Consider the following 20,199-nt stretch of genomic DNA (forward strand, 5'->3'; position numbering starts at 1 on the left):
AGATTCTGAACCCAAGCAATCTGGCTTCAGACATACACCTTTAACCACAGGTGGCAATGATTTTGCTTTCTTTATATTCTGTTGCTCTCATTGGACAGTCCTGGTTACCTCCCTGCTTCTTTAGAAATGTTCTGTAGCCTGTCCCTCCCTCCTGCCCCCTCCTCTACCTCCATCTACCAAATCTCTAACTTTTGGGCACAACCTCTGTGTTTCCACTAGATTGTTTGTGTGTGTTCTTGTCCAGCTGTCAGTGAAACACAGCTCTTGTCTACAGGTCACAATATTCTCCTGTGACTATCATTTTACCATTCTTCTTCCAGAAAAACATCTGCTGTTGATGACTGGACACAGATTGTCCACTCAGCATTCAGTAGAGTCCCTGCTGGCTCTGATAAGCTCCTCTAAGCTTTCCTCAACCCCCAGGCTCAGTCCCTGTGGAGCTTTATGACTTTGGCTTTCCTAGTCCTTCCCCCAGTCATCCTTTTCCTTCCTGGGTCTCTAGTTTTATCTTTATTAGTAAATATCATCCTCTTCACATTTTCTGTCTCTTCTTCCCTTGTAAACATTTTTATTTCATCTCACTTAAGTCTCTTGCAGGTGGAGATAGCAATTTTCACTTCAATTTTCTCTCCTCATTGTTCAGAGGATCTTACATCTTAGCACATCTCTTATCTGACCAATTTAGCACTTTAGAATCTTAGATAATGTGCTACTGATGGGTTAGAAGGAAGTTATTTGAGCCCAGGTTAACCTATACCTTCCTTTCTAACAATGGTGTTTAGATGCTTCTTATTCTCTTGCCTTGTTGACACCATTAATTTTTCTTCTCTTCTCCCTACCCACCCACCCTGACTTCACTACTTTTAAAACACTTTTGATTTGTGAATAAGATGTTCAGGTAGGATAGTTACAGGCTTGGTATGGCTGAATATTTGGTTAATTGTTTATCTGTTCTGGGAGTTTTGGTTAACCAGCCTGTGAGGTTATCTGTAAACATGAACAATAGACAGTCAAGGAACTTTTAGAATGCTGAGAAAGAACTTCCCTATCCCAGAGCATGACAATTTCTATGGATATGATTGTATACCTCCAGATCACTTACCATTTTTCTAAGCCATGCTATTGATGGGGCTTTAAGTAATCGATCCTTAATTATTTTCAAGAATTCCAATTCTATACCTGTTCACTCCTCTCTGACCTCCCAATCCACATGTATAATAATAACTAAAGTGGTCTAGCATCACCCTGTCTCTATTGTGCTCAGTGCTTGTATTACTTAGGCTATAAGTTCACCAAAGTATTGAACAACATCCCCTTCAATGCTGAGCCAGAGTGATGATATGACTTTAGAGCAAGATTAAGAATTGTTTAGGCCACTCAACAAGTAAGTTCTCCTTCTACTCCAATCCTTCCCTCAGCTACCCCGAAGTGTCCAGCACAGGGATTCTTATTTTTTCCAACCGTGTCCAGTAGAGAAGTTTTAATATTTATTCAGGAAAGTAACATCATCACAAGTTAGAGGTAGAAAATGATTTTCTCTTCGATAAACTGCCCTATGGACAAACAAAAATCTCTAGTTCTTCACTGAGGTCATGCACTTTCAAAAACTGCTATAGTTTCACATAACTTCTATGAGTAGGATGTGACGGAAGGAACATCAGAAGAGACTGGTCATGCTTAACTTCCTCCTGCATTCTGACTGGGTGGTCCTTTATGAGTCGACAGGTTTTCAAATGCTTTCCCAAAAGCTCTTGGACTCTTTTCTCTCTTCCTAATACCAATTGCACTCCCCCTGACCCCCACCCCCCTTCCTAGAGACTGGATAGGGTATTTGGCTGAGTTTACTAGGAAGGGAAATGGAGGCTGTTTGCAAATTAAACTGGAAACAAAGGTATCAAGAAAATCCATTAAAAGGGCCCTTGATTCTCTCACCTGAGATGTCTTCTTCCTATTATAACTTTCTCCTCCAGCTTTGCTTAAGGACAGTGTATTAAGCAGCAGTTCCTCCAGCTCTAAAGTTATCAGCTTAGGTTTAAATTCTCAACTAGAAATAACCCTAACTTCTCAGATTTGATATAGTCACATAAGCATCAGTGTAATGACAAAAGGCTAATTTTATGCAAACTGAAATGCAGAGTAAGAGGCATAAAACACCAAGAAAAGACAAAAGAAACCTGATGTGGTGAGTAAAAAACCAAATGCTTTTCTGGGGAACTGTTTTTATTGCTTAATCACACTGATGAATTCATTTATCTCTTTGACCAAGTATTCAACACGCTTCTTTTTCTCTATTGGGAACATTTCATATTTAACTCGAGTTAAAGCACAGAGATAAGACAGATTTTCTTGTTGCTCATGTATGTGGATTAAACATTATCTTAAATAAGGCTAATAATTTTATTAATGTGGGACAATGTGAGAGCAGGAGCACTAACAAAACAAAACAGAGCTCCCAGAATATTGTTGTCCAGGAAAAACTACAAGGATCCTCCCTCTCTTCACTGAACTTGTCAGTGATAAAGAGGAAATAGACCATATTCCTAAATTCTTCAGGTGTGCCTAATGATGGGACGACTTAAATTCATAACACATTTAATTATGTAAACAACACAAAATTGCTTATAATACACTTGTAAGTGGATGTGAAGATTTTAAAATGTTATATTTTCTTTTTCCTTTTTTAAAATTTATTTTTTATTAATTTTTTATTTTTCTAATTAATTGTACATGATAGTAGAATGCATTTATTAGATCATACATAAATGGACTGTAATTTCTGTTTTCTTAAAGAAAGAAAAACTATGATTCATAATCCCATTTATCATACCCATGGACAATTTGTTTTTCTCATTCTCAGAGGACATACATCACAGTATCCTAAATCTGGTTGGGCTTTTGTTTGTCTGTTTCTGTGGTGCTGGGGATTGAACCCAAGGTTCTGTGCATGCCAGCCAAGTGTTCTTGTTGTCACTGAGCCACATCCCCAATCTAGTCATTTTCATAATGACATTTGGTTTTTCATTAATAAAATACTGATGTAATAAATAGGGGACTCAGGGAGCTATTAAAGTGCCAGGAGGAAATTTCATCTGTACCATTGTAAACTAGAATCACAAAGAGAAATGACTGAGATCATATTGGCTTGGAAAGAATAATTCCCCTTTATTCTTTGGTTTCCTCTTCTCTGTAGCCTGGGACATTTCCTGTAGATCAAGAATCATGCATTGGGAACCACAACAATGGGTTCTGCCATTAACAAGGTAAAAACCAAACTAAGAAGAAGAAAAAAGGATTTGGAGAGAAGCAGCTGACTGTTTGTTCCCTACTTGGCAGGACATGAGTTTGAACAGGACTATAATATTTCCAGGGAAGCTCTACCTTACCAGCTGCTGGTAAATCATGCATGTTTGAAAACTCCACTGCCCAAAGCCCATGCCTGTGAAGACTTAGAACATAGACAAATGAGTAATTCACAACTGCTTCTAGAATGTTTGCTGTTGCCTTCAATACCTCTAAAAAAGACACCATTGTAGACTGTGTAGCATTGACTTTCTCCCATCGTTATCATCAAATGATGCCTCAGCCAGACAGCTTTTCAGGCTACCTAAGGAGGCTGAGGAACTTTGGCTTAGGAACCTAAGTTAGGGCAGGGAAAGTATCTGAGCTCCCAGGGAGGTGAGAACCCTATCCTCTTAGCAACTACCGATGCTGTGTGGGGCTACTGGGAGACAAATGACTTCTCTGATCCCACAGAGTGAAAGAAACTCATTCTGTTCCCAAACTACACACACACACACACACACACACACACACACATATGATACAGGGTTAATATCCTAAATATATAAGGAACTCACCTGTTTCAATACCCAAAGCAAATAAACAGAAACAAATAATTTGATTTAAAAACAGATTGACATTTCTTTAAAAAAATAGACATAGAGATGTTCAAAGACTATACAAAAATGTGCTCAACATTATCATCATGATCAGAGAAATGCAAATCAAAACTAAAATGAGATACCACCTCATGACTATTAGGGTGGCAATTATTAAAAAAAAAAAAAAAAAAAAAGAGACAAGCAATAAGTGTTGACCAGGGTGTGGAGAAAAGGGAACGCCATTGACCATTGATGGAATTGTAAATTAGTATACCCATTCTGTGTTTGAAGGTTCCTCAAAAATAGAATTAGTATATGATCTAGCAATCCTTTTTTTGGAAATATATATATATATATATATATTACACTTCTGACTCAAAAGGGCATGCATCATTTCTCACATGAAATTGGCTAAAGCATAATCACATGATAAGCTTGATGTCAACATGCAGAAAGAGGCAGTGGAGATTTTGAACAATAATACAGTATGATATATATATATCCTATATGTATATATATATATATATATATATATATATCCTACACTCACGCACCTCTGCATACACATATATGCACACAGAGGAATATTATTCAGCCATAAAAAAATACAGAAATCTTGCCATGTGAAACAATGTGGATGAATCTGTAGGACATTATGTGAAATAAGCCAGGTGGAGAAAGGAAAACACTATATGATCACACATGGAATCTAAGAGTTGAATTCATGGAAACAAAGCAGAATTGTGGTCACCAGGGACAAGAAGGTATGGGAAATAGTGAAATGTTGTTCAAACAGTATAAAGTTTCATGTATGAGATAAACAATTTCTGAGTGTCTAAGGTACTGCCTGGGTACTGATGTGCATGTTGATTTGATTATGGTAATCATTATGCAATGCACATATTTAACCATCATGTTGTACATCTTGATATATACAATCTATTTGTCAATTAAACATATTTTTTAAATAGCTCATCATTGTGTTTAAGGATGACAAAGGTCAAAACATCCAGCAAAACAAAATTAACTCACTTAATTTTTCAGGTGACCCTTAACTCTAGGAATCCTACCTACGGTTGCTTTGACAAGGCCATACTTTCCTATCACCTCATGGCTCTTGTTCAAAACTTTCCTTCAGGGACTGGGAACATAGCTCAGTAGTAGAGCATGCATGAGGCCCTGGGTTTAATTCCAGCATGGAAACCCAAAGTTTTCCTTCACCATGTGTTTTTAGGAGGTCTTCATCAAGGCTTCCTTGATTCCCACATTTCTTTACCTGCTGAAGCTTGAAACCTTCAGATCATCTCAAGGAAGCCTGCCCTACTCTCACCATCCAGCCAACACATTCTTGCCTTGGAACTTCCTGAGGTTGTCTGTTTTGCTAGGAAATGCCTTCTACAAGTCACCCAACTCTTTTACTTTCTTCAAGTGATTTCATTTTCAGAACTCCTACTCTGCTCACATGGTGTCCTGTAACTAATTGGAAGAGAAGTAAAGAATTCCCTTAGTTGCATGATGTCAAGCTACAACTAAGCTCATAACTCTTTCACTCATAAGACCATTGACAAAGCAATGGAAGCATGGACTTGGGGAATCAATCAGCCTTGATTTTGAATTGAATGTTGGCTATCACACTGATAGTCTCAGACTCTTCAGCCTTCATCCATAGATAATGTCATCTACTAAATATGGCTCATGTGAGTATTAAGAGCATGGATACTGTCCCTTTTCTATTTCTACAGAATGCACTTAAGTCTTTTACATATGTCCAGTATAAGGTTTACTTTATCAGAGCAGTCAGCCAGGACTAAATTTTGCAGAAACATACAACCCCAACACATCAGTGACTTAATTGAAATGTTTATTTCTTATTTGTAGTATAGATTCCTGAAGCTCTTCTTCATTTATTTTCATTCTGAGACTCAGGCAGAATGATCAATCCACTGTATAGGATAATGAGTTCCATGGCAGAGGGGAGAGGGAATACGGCAGAGCCATAAGGTAGCAGTTACACTTCTGACTCAGAAGGGCATGCATCATTTCTCACATGAAATTGGCTAAAGCATAATCACATGATAAGCTTGATGTCAACATGCAGAAAGAGGCAGTGGAGATTTTGAACAATAATACAATATGACATTTATGGTCTTTGATGTTGGATTTATAGTCAAATATTATGCATGTTTACAATACTAATTAGTCCTTTTAACTTCCAGAAGATGAAATATCACAATACAGTATATACTACATATATTCTTTAAACATATGATACATACATATGCAATAGATTTTGTTCTCCAGACTCTAGAATAATCAGGGGTTATCTTGTCTCATTACTGTACTCAGCAACTGTGCCACAGACTCGGGATGACATTTGGAAGAATGGTCAACTGAACACCTGTTCAGGATGGCACCAGGGCAAACCATAAGCAGTGATCATCAGGAATGAGACAGGGTACTAATGTGTTTACTGGCTTAATTTGAGGGCTGTTCCTGTGGAATCTATTCCTCCATGACTTATCTGCAGGATGATAAAAAGCACAGTAGAGACTCAACTACGTTCTTATTTGTTTTATTACTTTTTCTGAGAGTCCTCCAAATATATGGGTATCAGAAAATGCAAAGACAGACAATAGAAATACCAGCAAGTAAGTTTGTCAGTCTAGCTCCCATTTAAATCCACAGCATAGCCAGGTGCAGTGGTAAAGACCTGTAATTTCAGTGACTAGGGAGGCTGAGACAGGAGGATTGTGAGTTCAAAGCCAGCCTCAGCAAAAGCGAGGCACTAAGCAACTCAGTGAGATAGTGTCTCTAAGTAAAATACAAAATAGGGTTGGGGCTGTGGTTGAATGCCCCTGAATTCAATCCCTGCTACCCAAATAAATAAATAAATAAATAAATAAATAAATAAATAAATAAATCCACAGTATAGCTTCATCTGTTACCCAACAGATAACCCACAGCCACCAGTCTGTTTTTAATTTAAGACCATAATCTAACCAAGTCTTAACTAGTCACTATTTACATAACTGTATTATATAGTAATATTTTTACTGTTGTATAAAATACTGAACTGATATTCTTATAGCTATTCTACATATGATTCAATATTTCCTAAGGAAAAAATTATAAATATGGTTTGTTGACTGGAGTGCTATGTACATCTGTAAGGCTTTTGATTCCAATTCTTTGGTCCTACCTTTCAGAATTCTCAATCCTTTAACCCACTCACTTCCCTCCTCACCAGACTTAATTTCCACAACAAATCATGTACTAACTCCCTTGTACATACCCTCAGCTCCCTTATCACCCTCACTTCGTTTTACTGGCGGCAAAGTTATGATTCTTGTTAAGTTCAACCCTTCTAGCTGCTCTACACCAGCACCTGGGCAGCACAAGGCTGGAGAAAAACGCACAACCACATTAGTTGGTCTCACTTTAAATTTGTGACTGCCAACTTCAAATGAGTCCTTAATGTTGCCAGGACACTGTGCTAGATGTCTCTAGAGCATTCATTCTCTCACAAGCTTCCTCAATTCTTTCACACCATTTTATTTCTTCTCAACTGCCTCCTTTTCCACCCTTACTCACGGGTTTCTGGCTCACCGTAGAAATTGAACCATCCAGAGGCAGAGCATCCACAGACTGTACAACCACATTATGGTCTTAACAACAAGTGTTCTGTGATAACATCTTCCCAACTGTTAACACAGATGAGTAGTACCTGTTCCTGTATCCTTCAATGTTATCACTCAATGTGATTTTGGTTTCTCGTTTCTATGTTATTATTTTGGGTACTGCATCATTTTCATACAAACATGTTCCTTTTTTTCCACATATTAAAATATTTTATCTTAACTCTCTTTCTCTTGCCAACTATTGTCCCCTTTTAGCAAAACTCTATAAATACCTGCTAATATTCAATTTTCAATTTCTCTTCTTCTACCTCTCTTGTTATAATCATCATCAAGGAAAAGTTTGCATATAATAAGATTTAACAATTTGATGAGTTTTGCAAATTTAAACAGCATGTAACTATGACAATTAAGATATAGAACCTTTTCATTTGCACCCCCCAAATGTTCCCAAATGCCTGTTTACAATCAATTTTCTCTCTTCACCCCTAGCCTCTGGTGGGTGACTGCTGACCTTTGTAACTATAGGCTGTCTTTTCCCTAGTTTTATATAAATGGAATCACAAGATCCAAAGCCTTTTTGTTAAGACTTCTTCCAGTCAGTGTAATACTTTTTTACTTATGTAGTTGTTTGCTTTTTTCATTGATAAATTTTGTGTCACTATATCAATATAACACAATTTATCAGTTCACTCATTGGTAAGTATTTGAGTCATTATCAACTTCTAGCTATTATGAATAAAGCTGGTACAAACATGCATAAACAAATCTTTGTGTATACCTATGCCTCATTTCTCTTGGGTAAATACTTACAAATGCAATTGCTGGGTCATGTAATAAGTGTACATTTCACTGTAAAAGAAACCTCCAACTGTTTTCCAAGTTAGCTGTACTATTTTGTATTTTTCATACAAATGAAAACTAGAATGATAGGTTGATAGTTGCTCTACATCCTCAACAACACTGGGATTTCAGATTGTTAAAATTTTAGTCATTCTTATGAGTTGTAGAGGCATCTCGTAATGTTTTTAACTTGAATTCATCTAATGATTCATGACCTTGAGCCTCTTCTCATATACTTATTTGCCATCAGCTATCTTAAATTCTCTGCCCATTTAAAAATAAGCAAACAGGTCTGGTAGTGTAGCTCAGTGGTAGCATAATTGCTAGCATGTGCAAGGTGTCTTTGATCCTCATCAATGGAAAAAAAAATCCACAAAACAAAAACAGGATGTTTATTTTTCTGTTATTGAATGATTAGTACTTTATGTATTCTGGGAAGAAATCCCCTCTTCTATCAGATGTGAGTTTTGCAAATATTTTCTCTCAGTGACTTGCATTTTTATTTTCTCAGTGATGTCTTTGAGAGAACATACATTTTGTGAATTTTGATGAAGTTCAATTTATTGATAATATCTTTTTATATATTTTTAGTTGTAGATGGACACATTACCTTCATTTTATTTATTTATTTATTTATTTATTTGTGATGCTGAGGATCAAACCCAATGCCTCACACTTGCTAGGCGAGCACTCTACCACTCTACTACTCCAGCCCAGCTGATGATTTCTTTTTATTCAAGCTTATGCTCAAGAAATCTTTATGAACCCAAGGTCAGAAAGATTTTGTCTGGAAGTTTTATACTTTTAGTACATATTTTTAAGTCTATGATTTATTTAAAGTTAATTTTTGTTGGGAAATGTAATTGAGGATCATTTTTTCCATGTACGTATCCAGCTACCTCATCAGTATGTTTCCTTGTACTTTACATTTCCACCTGTTAAAATAGGTGAATAGCATGTTTTTACACACTGTCCCAGTGTCTTTGATAAATATGAATTGGTTATATATGTAGATCTATTGCTGGATTCTCTATTCATTTATACTTAAACAAACACTACACTTTTTTTGATTACTGTAGCCATATAGCAAGTTGCGAACTCAGGCAATGTAAATCCTAATCCTTTCTTTTATATTCTCAAAATTATTTTGGTTATTCTAGGTAGTTTGCATTATCAAATACATTTTAGAATAAGTTTGCCAATTTGGTTTTTTTAAAGCCTGTTAGGATTTTGATGGAGATTACTTTGAATTTACAAACCCACGTAGGAAGAATTAGTATCTAATACTGAGTTTTCCAATGTGGTTGGAAATAGTGCCATATCTTGACTGTTTTGAATAATGCTGCATGAAGGTACAGATTTTTCTTCAAGATACCAGTTTCATTTTCTTCAGATATATATCCTGAAGTGGAATTGCTGGATCACATAAGTAATTCTATTTTTAAGTTTTCCATACTGTTTTCCTTATTGGCTGTACCCATTTGTATTCCCACCAACATTGCACAAGAGTTCCCTTTTGTCCACATCCTCACCTACACTTGTTATCTCTTATCTTGTTTGGTAATAGCCATCCTATCATGTGTGAAGTGATGTTCCTTTGTAGTTTTGATTTGCTTTTCACTGATTATTTTATCTCCACCATTGATTTATTAGTTAACTTGTTTTGCTTTTCAAAAGTGATAGCTATTCTAGGGTTTATATACATCTTATCTCAGCCTACTTTCAAAAAATATTACACTTATTCATGCATAAGTTTCAGACCTTACAACAGAATCTCAATTCCCCTCCTTCCTGTATGCTATGGTTCTCAGACAGTTTCCTCTTTGTATGCTAACGACCATCTACTTCAATGTTGTTAGTTTAGATTTACATAATGGATTATCTTTTTAAATATCTAAATGAGAAAAAGCTTCACATCTATCCACATACTTACTATTTCTGGTACCTTCCATTTCTTTGTGTAGATCTGAGGAATCCTTCATTTGTTGTATAGGGCTACTGGTAATAACCTTTCTCAGCTTTTGTTGTTGTTTTTTAATTACTTAACATCTACTTTCTTATAAATTTTTAAGTGTATGATTCAGTTTTATTAACTACTGGCAAAATGCTGTACAACAGATCTCCAGAACCTAGTCATCTTGCACAACTGAATTTATGTACCTTTTGAATAGCAATTCCCATCCCTGCTTTTTGGTCTTTAAGTATTTTTATTTCACCTATATTTTCATGTGTATAGGATTCCGGATTTACTGGTTTTGTTTTGTTTTTCCTTTCAGTACTTTAAAGATGTTCAGTTATCTTCTGATCTGAGTGTTTTCTGATAGTCTGTTGTCATAATTTATCTCTCTTTATGCAGTATATATCTGTCTCCTGGGTAAGATTTTTTTCATTACCAATGGATTTCAACAGTTTGATTATGATGTACCTAAAGTAGATCATGTTTATTCTATTTGGGATTTTTGGATTTTAGGGATTTTATTTTCAACAAATTTGGATCATTCTTTTTTCAACTATATTTTATGTCTCCTTTCTCTTCTTTAAGTGTCCCCTCTCTCTGGAACTCCAGTAAATGAACTTAGACTCTTTGACAACTTGCTAAGGTTGTGTGTGTGTGTGTGTGTGTGTGTGCATTTTCTCTTTGTGCTTCATGTACACAGTTTCTATTGCACTACCTTCAACTTCAGTTACCTTTTCTCTTTGTTATGTCTTTCATTTCTCTCCTTATTGAGTTCGTTTCTCTTAGCACCCTCACACATACTTGTAAGATGCATAGTACTTGTTTTAAGGTCCTTGTCTATGAATTCCATGATCTCTGTTTATTATGGGTCTATTTCTGTTGATTGATTTTTATTCTGGTTATGAGTAATAGTTCTCTCCTTCTTTGAACACTTGGTGGGGTTTTTTTTTTATTAAATACAGAATTGTGACTTTTTCTTTCTTTGCTATGGGTTCTTATCATATTTCCTTAAAGATGCTCGTTCTTTACCTGACATCCAGTTGTGGTACTTGTGGATCATTCTGACCCTTTGAGATTGATTTTTAAGCTGTGTTAGGCTGGGTCCACACCAGTTTTCATTTGTGACTAATTTAGTTTCATCACTAAGTTATGAAGCTTATGAGGATTCTAGATAGCATAAATCAGTAGCATAAGACACTAGAGTCTTTCTAGTTTGGTGGTGAATTCCTTTGAGCATGTGTGACATCCAGAAATTATTCTGGCAACCCTTTCCCTATCTTTGGGAAACATTCTGTGAAAAAAGTTCAGATCAGCACTTAGCTAAACAGGAGAAGACCTCCCTTCAGAATCTTCAAAAAAGTCCTCTAGTCTTCTGTAAACTTAATCTAACCAGTATTCACTCCATCACTCCACAGAAACTCTGCATCAAAGCCATCCAGGATCTCCAAATTGTTAGTCTAACACTGCTTGTATTTCAGATTCACTGAAGACTGTTAACTCTTCTTCAGAACTCATAAGCTACTATTGAGGACACAAATAAGACAACATACAGAAGCAACTAAGTAAATTTGTCAAGCATTTTAGGTCTAAAGTATATTTGTCATGAATTCTCACACTTTCTTAGTGTGGGGCTTACCTAGGTGAATGCTGTATAGATTGAGGATTGGATATTTGAATATTTTCAGTGGGCTCTAGACTTTTGGGTCAGGCTCTTGCTGCCCAGTAGGAGGCCATAGGATGATTAGGTCAGAGGACCATTGCTTACTGGAGAGTAGAAATTGTAAAAGGAGGTGTTTGGGAGTGGGGCTCTATACTGATTAGTTTGCAATTAAGAGGAATGCTTGTCAGTATGTTGTTTGCTAACTTTAAGAATTGGCTAACTCTATGAAGGGCAGGTCTCAGAGCATCATAAAATACAGAATATAAAAAACATGATTAAAACAACTCCACAGTAGCCTCAAAAAGAAAAATAAAATACTTGGGAATCAGTCCAACAAAAGAGGTGAAAGACCTCTAAAATGAAAACTACAGAACACTGAAGAAAGAAAGTAAACAAAACCTTAGAAGATGGAAAGATCTCCTGTGTTCTTGGATAGATAGAACTAATATTTTCAAAATGGTCATACTTCCAAAGGCACTATACAGAGTTAACTCAATTCCAATTAAAATACCAATGGCATTCCTCATAGAAAAAGAGAAAGCAATCATGAAATTCATCTGGAAGAACAAAAGACCCAGAATATCCAAAGCAATCCTCGGCAGGAAGAGTGATGCAGGAGGTATCAAAATACCAGACCTTAAACTCTACTATAGAGCAATAGTAACAAAACTGGCATAGTATTGGCACCAAAATAGACAAGTAGACCAATGGTACAGAGTAGAAGACACAGAGACAAATCCACATAAATACAGTTATCTCATACTAGACAAAGGTGCCAAAAACATACAATGGAGAAAAGATGGCCTCCTCAACAAATGACGCTGGCAAAACTGGAAATCCATATGCTGCAAAATGAAATTTAAGCCCTATCTCTCACCCTGTACAAAATTCAAGTCAAAAATGGATCAATGATCTAGGAATTAGACCCAAGACCCTTCACCAAATAGAAGAAAAAGTAGGCCCAAATCTTCGTCATGTTGGTTTAGGACCAGACTTCCTTAACAAGACTCCCAGAGCACAAGAAATAAAAGCAAGAATCAATATATGGAATGGATTCAAACTAAAAAGCTTTTTCTCAGCAAAAGATACAATCAATGATGTGAAAAGAGAGCCTACAGAGTGGGAGAAAATCTTTTCCACACACACTTCACACAGAGCAATAATCTCCAAAATTTATAAAGACCTTTAAAAACTTTATACCAAAAATGGAAAGAACCCAATCAATAAATGAGCTAAGGAACTGGGCAGATACTTCACAGAAGAAGATATACAGGTGATCAACAAATACATGAAAAAGTACTCATCATCTCTAGTAATTAGAGAAATGCAAATTAAACCATCTCTAAGATTTCATCTAACTCCAATTAGAATAGCTATTATCAAGAACACAAGCAATAATATGTGTTGGTGTGTATGTGGGGGAAAAGGCACACTTATACATTGCTGGTGGAGTTGTGAATTGGTGCAGCCATTCTGGAAAGTGGTATGGAGATTCCTCAGAAAACTTGGAATGGACCCACCATTTGACCCATTATCCCACTCCTTGGTTTATACCCAAAGGACTTAAAATCAGCAACACTACAGTGATTTAGTCACATCAATGTTCATAGCTGCTCAATTCACAATAGCTAGATTGTAGAACCAAACTAGATGCCCTTCAATTGATGAATGGATAAAGAAACTAAGGTATATATGCACAATGAAATATTAGTCATAAAGAAGAATAAAATTATGACATTTTCTGGTAAATGGATGGAGTTAGAGAATATACTAAGTGAAATAAGGCAAGCCCAAAACATCAAAGACCAAATGTTTTCTCTAATAAGTGGGTGATGATACATAACAAGGCAGGGGTTGCAGTGGGGGGCAAGAAAGAAATGGAGGAACTTTGGATGGTGTAGAGGAAAATGGGGTGAGAGGGGCTGGAGGAAGGAAAGATAGTGGACTGAGACAGACATTACCCTATGTACATGTATGATTACATGAATGATGTGTCTACATTGTGTACAACCATAGAAATGAAAAGTTGTACCCCATTTGTGTACAATGAATCAAAATGTAGTCTGTAAAAATAAAAAAAGGAAAAAAATAAATAAATTTTTAAAAAACATGATTAATACACAGCTACAACAAACTGACCCACCTCATAGAGATTTATCTTTATCAGGTATAAGGCAGTGGTGGGTGTGGAGAGGTGATAATTCCTGGAGCATTTGGTCCAGTCGTGAGTCTGGTGACCAGGCACCAGGGCCACTGCTGTGAATGGACCACTGCCTTCTCTCAGCTGGGCTGCTGCGGTCTCCTCCTCGCTTCTAGTTTTACTTCCTTCAACATGGTGATGTTTACATGTTGTATGTCTAATCATGCTGCTCATCTGCTTAACACCCTACAGTGGCTACCCACTACCTGCAGAATCAAGTCCAAACTTTCTAACATGGGATAGAACTATTAATTGGTCCCATTCCTTGTCACAAGTCTCTCTCCCTCAAAGACCTACACTCACCAAATTTCTCCCATTACCACAAAATACAGTCTAATCAGCTATTCTGACAACTCTCCACCCTGGCCAGTTCTTTTAAAATATCAAGCTCTTCTTTCTAATTCTTTTTTTTTTTTTTTTTCAATACTGAGGGTTAAACACAAGGTCTCTCACATTCTACATGAGCGCTCTAACATTGAGCTACAACCCCAGTCTTCTAATTCTTCATGCTTGTTCTCTCTTGTTCTAACTTTAAAGAATTCTTCAGATCTTGACCCCAACACATCCTCCTTGGAGAGTTTTTTTCCACCTGTCTTCCAATCCACGCCAGCTTCAGAGGATCTACACGGTCCTGCTCAGTCACCACATACCTCTAATCGCACTTCTATAATTCTATTTCTCTTATTTACCATGAAGACAGAGACCATATAAATGTGTCCATGTCTGTATTACCAGCACCTGGTGTGGTGCTGGGTACACATCAGTCTTTCAGCTAAAATTCTTGAAAGTGAGTAAAGTAGTGATCTCTAGGACCAAGTCTTTCCAGAAAAGACCCAAACTCAGATATTGGTTTGAAAAGTGTTTCAGACTTCTTACACTTTTTCTGTTGGGAAGAGTAGGGTTGGGTCTGGGTTGGGGAGATAATAAATCATTCCTGACCTTGAATTAGAACCAAACTGATCTCCAGGAAAAGAGAGAAAAGAAAAGGTAGCATTTTCTTGGTAAATTTCTTCTAAGTTCACTCTGGGTCATTTAGTTCTTTATGTGCAAATGACAATATACCCCTAAGTATCAGTGAGTGCTCTGATCATCAATTGGTTTAAAATGAGGACAGGATGACAGCACTGTACACATGTCATAAGAAATCCAGTGTTTACAAAAGACAACAAAAATTCCAAAGTGCATTACAAAGAACACTTGATGTTCAGCATTAAAGGTGAGAGATGCTATATCTTCATTTTTCTGAACCTTTAACTTAAGTAATATTTTTCAGAGAAAGGGAACAAAATTTATAAAAGATTTGAGAAAGAAACCCTCAAAGGTTAAAGAAAACTCTCTATAGGAAAAGAAGTGCCTCAAACAGTTAAAGGAATAAGAGACAAGGAGGAGGATGTGAAGGTGCTGAATAACCTCCCTACATTTGATTGGGGTCTGGACTAGAGAAACGAGCCTGAAATTATAGCAGGAGGTACTAGGTTAAACAGCAGGGAAATGACCGTGGCAATTGAGAGACCCAGCATACATTCTCATCCATATTCCTCCTCACCTCCCCCCACCTCTGTCTCTCTCTTCCTCTCTTCCACTCCCACCAGATCAAGTTTCTTTTAAAAGCAGTTCTGATTTAAAAGAGTCAAGGGCATACCAGACCACCTTCCAAGGCTACTTTAATCCAAGTGGCAGACCTTTTCTTCCTCTAGCAATTTGTTTTGCAAAAGAAAGGGAAGATAGAGGATAGATAGATAGATAGATAGATAGATAGATAGATAGATAGATATGTTGGCCACCTCTTACTTAAGGCTTTCTCAGCACTCTTCCATGTCAAGGAGAAGTCAGAAATTGTGAAAATTGCTGGTAACAATTCTATCATCAGAAAAGCAATCATGCTGGGTATGAACATACTATGGACAATGCATTAGAAATACATGGGGGGCATCACCAAGAGTAGGGTGGGGGTAAGATTCTTCCTTGTTATTATGTATAATTAAACAAAATTTAAGAAACATACCTAACTAAATATTTGCTCTCAAATCCAACAGTACCAGCCAGAGTTAGGATTTCAAAATAAGAGCAAATTTAAGTGCATGTCATTTAAGCAAGGACTTGTCAAACATTAGAAGATTGCTAGGGAATCTCAGACAAAGATTTGTGCATTGTAGATAGTTGGATTAGAAAGTCAGTTGGTAGAGTCCTTTTTCTAAGATTCTGTGATGCTATTATTTATTCACATGAGTGTGCATGTGTGCGAGTGTCAGGCACAGAGTGTGTAGAAGTGCCAGCTGCAGCTATTACTTGAGAATGATTTCTCTGGACTGTGGCTTTCCACTTCACAAACACAGCATCTGTAGCAACAAGAAGGTTTTATAGCCCATTCTGTCCTTTTTGTTGTTGATGTTGTTTGTGTTACATGGGGGTGGGGATGCAGGGGAAAGGAAAGTGTCCCAGCTGGAAACGACCTCAGGGAGCACATGTTCTACCTAGAACAGTCCCTGACTCTTTGCTCTGTCTTGCTGTGGTGTATGAAGCACCCAGCTGCAGGAAGTTTTCATTTCACTGTGTACCTATGCCATTTTCCTTTGTCTACCATCTTTCCAGTTTTATTTTCTATTAGTATAAATTATACTGTTGTTGTTCTATTTCATTCCCAGTGTCTTTGGGACTTGGATTTCTCTTTAGCCATTGGGTCAATATCACACTTTTCACATTTGTTTTTCTCTCTTGGCGAAATTGAGATTTTAGGTTAATGTGTTGCCAAATGATAAAGCATATGGTTGTTATATTTTTATGTACCTATAAATCCTTCAATTTATTAAGAAAAAGAAATGAAGAGCCATGGTTATTGTACAAAATCAGGAGCACACACAGAAAAGAGTCAAATAACCAGTCATTAAAATAACTAAGTGATAGCCAGTCGTGTTTTTCTGGTGGCAAAATGAAAAGTGCACGGTTTCTGGAATAACCTGGGTTCGACTTCTGTAGTTTCCTGGCTTTATGATCTTTATCATCTCAGTAAAATTGAGAAAAGAGTTAAACATACCATGCACGTGGAGTAGCCTACCCCAGAGCACCTCAAGACACCCAATAAAGGTTAAGAGATTGCTGCTCTGAATAGCCAGGAGTTGAGGTATTCTTGTTTTTTAAATGCCTGTACATTTTTCCTCCATCCCCACCCTGCCTCGTGGCAGTTCTTAATTTGAGAAAAAAGAAAAGCAGTAAAGGGGGAAAAGAAAATATTGATCTGATATATCTTTAAGGCCTTCAGAATAGTTGATACTTTCTATGAACTACACTTTTATAGAGTTGAAATTCAATTGGATGAAAAGACCCAATCGTTTTTATGAAAAATCACACACGTCTAGGAAAGTACACCATTTCGCCCAACAAGGTCCTCACACCTCTGAAATCCTGCGCTACGCCGTTCGCTTCAGCCCCTAGAGGGCAGCATGCACCCAAAGAAACTCACCCAGGGTCCAATTAGAATTTATTTAAATAGTCACTTACTTTAGATCCAATTGTTTATCAACAACCTTAAAACAGACCCTCGAAAATCTCACAAGACACACTATCAAGAGTTTTAAAGAGTATTACCTGTAATTAATGGCTATCACAGTACTGTTTTATTGAGGTCGTCAAACGAATAATATTAAATATCCGGGCAATTAAGAAACCTGGTGAACGCGGCACATTTGCAGAAAGAACTCTGCTCAGGAAGAAGCACGAGATTTCTCAGATGGGAGTTCTCCAGCGGAAGTGATTTCCTCGCATACTTGTCCTGGGCAGGCTCTCTCCAAACCTCAGAGTGAGAAAGCCCATAGCTAGGGGTCTCTGATCTCTTTCCTCCCACCCAACTGCCTTCTTCACTTTCCCTTCATTCTTGGCCCACTAAGAATAGAGGCGCTCAGGGCTGGGGATGTAGCTTAGGGGTAGTGCATTTGCCTCACTGGGTTCCACCGTCCGTATGAGTCAGGAGGAGGGAGAGGTTCTTGGGTTCTTGACCAATGTTACTTTGTTCCTAGAGTTCACTTTCGCTTCGCCCACTAATACCGTCTTCAGTGCAAATACATGGAGAAAACACAGGCCTCGTCCACAGCCAGAGCACAAATTCCCCAATGATACAATAAAGCTCATTGCACGCACGCTTCTGAGACCCTCCATCACAGCTCCTCCAGCAGGCTCCTTGACCTCATAGTGTTGGTGTCTTACACCTGAATCTCCATTCTGCTTCTGTCTTTTTCCAGGAGACTTAGCTGCATTCTAGGTTCAACCTAATCAAAGCCTCATGGTCTAATATAAAAAATGAAAGTGGATGCCAAGAGCCTTCATCCATGTTCTAGAGAGGCAGATGGGAATTATAGGCTCTTTGATGCCAAAATCATGGAGGAAAAAGTACCACAATTTCTCCTATTCATAGAGACACATCATTGAGGATTCTATACTAATTCCTGTTGACTTTTGGATTTTGGGGGACTCCTTTTTCTTCAAAGATATCTGGCTTCAGAAGGATAAAACAGTTTTTATCAATGTATGGGATGTTGTCAAAACAGGACACTAGAAGATTTTTTTAAAATGAAAAATAACCCTTCTGATATTGAAAGGCAGTATCCATTAATTCAATCGAACATTATTTTCATAAGCAAATATGTTTGAAAAAATTAGCAAGTAAATGCATAAATAAATTACCTACATTGAAAGCTGTTACTGGCAGATATGATGACATGTTTCCTGTTAACTAGTTTACATTTCTTTTGAAGTGAATTTCTGGCTGACAGTGTTTATGTCACAGATGGTATCCTCACCTGCTTCATTAAGGCCTGTTTAGAATACAGTTCTAATGTACGTTTTATTTCATGTAAAGCCACCTAGAGATAATTTTAAATGATCATATCGACTAACAAACACGTAATCAAGAAGCTCTTAAAATTTTATTAAAATTCAGGTCTTTCACCATTAGCAAACCTGCTTCATTAACATATTAATAGATAATGTTCCTGCTCATAATTAGCGAGTATTTTCTTTCCATCATTGTAGTTGAAAGAATTCAGGTGGGGTTTGATAGAAAAGTTTTTTTTTTTTTTTTTCCTGCCAACAAAGCACCTGGGAGAACAACGAAGCTCCTGACCACCATTTCCATTTTAATCATCCCCTTCCTCCTCCCCACATTTTTTTTCTCCTTAAACTTCACTCTATGATTTATTTCCCCACATTCAGCCTATTGTGAATTACGACAAGTTAAGGAATGGACTGCCTGCAAATGGATGAGAATTTGGATTGGATGAGATTGAAGAATGACTGCTACCTGCAAGAGAAATGTCAGGTACACAAACATTCTCATTTGAAGTTTGAGAAAAACTGGAATATGAAAATGAAAATAAGATGACCTGTCTTTAATAATTTAAAATCTCCACTTGACCAAACCTGTAAACCCAGATATTTGGGAGGTTAAGGCAGGCGGATTACAAGTTCAAAGCCATCCTGGGCAACTTAGTGAGAATCTGTCTCAAAATAAAAACTAAAAGGGCTAGGACAGTAGCTCAATGGCAAAGCACTCCTGGGTTCCATCTCCAGTACTGCAACTACATGGTCAGTGAAACTCTACTTCATGTACAACCACAAGAATGGGATCCTAATTAGAATAAAGTTATACTCCATTTATGTATATGTCAACATACATGTTTATCTAAAAAGAACAAAAAATAGTTGTTCAAAATGTGAGTGAATAGAACAGAGAATATAATCTATGTCTGTTTCTATAAAAAATGATATCCAATTCAAGGAATGCTATCTTACAGAGAAGAACAGTACAAAGAAGTGATGGTTGTTGTTTTTCATTTTCAATGACCACAAAATTGGATTAAGTCTATAATTGAGGTCCGTGGAATAAAGTTCCAGTGTTATTTTGAAATATTCTCACTGAAGTGATATATTAGTTGTGATATATTAGCAATAAAGAATAGAATTAGCTTTATCTTAAGGCAATAATCAGATAAAATAGAAAATGATATTTATATTAAAAAATAGCAATTGTC

The 20,199-nt window shown here is 36.9% G+C and overlaps 1 long non-coding RNA gene across 1 annotated transcript in view; it reads right to left on the reverse strand.

The window, feature by feature from the left end:
• Positions 1–20,199, reverse strand: part of LOC306649579 — an 85,177-nt gene that overhangs the window by 25,835 nt on the left and 39,143 nt on the right. The gene's annotated exons all lie outside the window — the stretch shown is intronic.

The sequence above is a fragment of the Sciurus vulgaris genome (assembly GCF_902686455.1).
Source record: "Sciurus vulgaris genome assembly, chromosome: 2".
NCBI lineage: Eukaryota > Metazoa > Chordata > Mammalia > Rodentia > Sciuridae > Sciurus > Sciurus vulgaris.